The sequence below is a fragment of the Chroicocephalus ridibundus genome, chromosome 4 (genome assembly GCF_963924245.1).
Source record: "Chroicocephalus ridibundus chromosome 4, bChrRid1.1, whole genome shotgun sequence".
NCBI classification, from domain to species: domain Eukaryota; kingdom Metazoa; phylum Chordata; class Aves; order Charadriiformes; family Laridae; genus Chroicocephalus; species Chroicocephalus ridibundus.
The window spans coordinates 46,680,874-46,682,927 of NC_086287.1; positions in this window are offsets into that span (position 1 = coordinate 46,680,874).

The following is a 2,054-nucleotide window of genomic DNA, read 5'->3' on the forward strand; positions in this document are numbered from 1 at the left end:
GCTGCCTCCAACAGAGAGGGTAAAACCTGCTGGTGTGTGTACATTTTGGAGTAGGCGGCAGGATGCTGGCGAGACTGCCTTACTGCAAGAAAGATAGAGGAAAAGACAGACCGGGTGCCTGGCTGGTCCCAAATGGGGATCGCAGCGAACAGTCACAGAGTGTTTGACCCTGGTGACCTCCCCCGTGAGCTGGGAGACAGAGTTATCTGGATGTCCCACCCCAGCTGAAATATTAACTTGTCTCCAAAAAAAAGGGGTGGGAAAAGGAAAAAAAAAAAAAAATCACCAGAAGAATTTGCATTGTACTTGGTTGCTACTGCACGCTTAAAAGGAGCGTGGGAATGTTTTCATCTGATAGAAGAGTTAGAAGAGACTAGTAAGATGGGGCAAGAACTAGCATGGGTATCCAGCACCAGCAAGAAATGCTGGTGAAAGAGCACGCCACTTGCAGCGTGTGGCCCAGGCCTGTCTGATAACCAAACTTAACAGCTGTATTCTAGTATTGCCTAAAGTTAACCCTATACAACACAAATTGGCACGTAAGGTGCTAACACCTTCCCTTTAAAGGAAAGGCAAGATGGTAAAAATCTATGTGTAAATACAACTGCTGATTTAAGCTGCAGTGTAAAGAGTGTCTGGTTGTTATAAAGAAGAGACAGTGGATGAAATGGCAGGAATTGGAAAAAAAAAAATAAGAGAAATGTGACAGTGTATATTGGAAGCTACTATGAAGGAAAATATTCGAGCATGGGGAACAAGGATAACTGTTAAAAGCAGTCTTTTCTTAATCTTATCTTCAGGAAGTAACACAGTAAACTGACTATCCCACTGCAACCTTATAGATACTGATCTATCTCCATTACGTGTGTGTGAGTATCATTTCGCGTGCTTACAGAAGACGCTGCACAATGTGGGGAACGATGAATCACTGGCAAACTCAAATGAACTGTCCTGTAGGATCTGGGCCTTAGTGCAGGGCCTTCAGTGTCTACCCTCTTCACCATGTCACCAGTAAGACAAGGGATTGGAAAAAGCATCGGCAAATAAGTGAAAAAGTAAATAGTCATAGAAGGATGGTTAATCACCAAGGTCATGAACAATCAAATACCATCCAATTGTGAGCCTACTGCACATATTTAAAAAAAGAAAAATGTTCTCAGAAAAATATCTTTAAGGCCACAGGGCAGCTACACATGAAAACACATCCACCTGCAATGCTGTTTACACTGTGTTAAGTACTGTCCATGTGACTGCACATAGCATATGTCCTGCCAAATACAGCACCCTGTCAGGGATGGCCCCACCTGCTCCCGAGCTCTTCCGAGGCCGGAGCAGATGTTGCCACAGCGCAGCCTCAGTGGCGGCGGGTCACTGTGACCAAGCCCTGAGATGGGACAAACTGCTGCACTCACAGGAGGTTTGAGATACTGCTGTATAGTCAGCATATGAATGACACTGGCCCCACTACAGAGGGACAACACAGTCCCAGGGGTGGAAAATCATAGCCTCTAGCCAAAAGCACCATCCACATGAAAAAGCCCCAGAGAAATAGTAAGTAGTAAACCCCTCAACTCCAGAACAGAAGTACTGTCCAGTAACCTACAGCAGGTAAATAAATCAGACTACAAGGACCATGTGCAAAGTACTGCCTGTGAACGTGCCAAAAATACCTCCACCTCCTGGTATATGGCTGACAGCTTGTCACGAGTCACGCCGAATAATGTCAACATGCGGAAGGAGAACTGGCAACGGCTGGGAAGCCCTTAATCGGCTGGCTTATCAGTAATAAAAAATGAAAAGCAGCATGCAGTTTTAGAAATCCAAGTGTTAACATCAACATTAACACATCGTCCAGACGACAAGGCCAGCAGCCAGAGCTCAGGCTACTGACAGCGGTGCTTTTAGCTCCAGTGCTCTCCGTTCTACCCCTGCTCCCCCACCCACTATTGCATTTGCTTGTTGCTGCACTTGTATTATTAATTGTAGTAATCACTTTGCATACAAGAGCCTTTCTACTAGCCAAAAAGCGTACTGATGTAACCAGCCAGTTACAG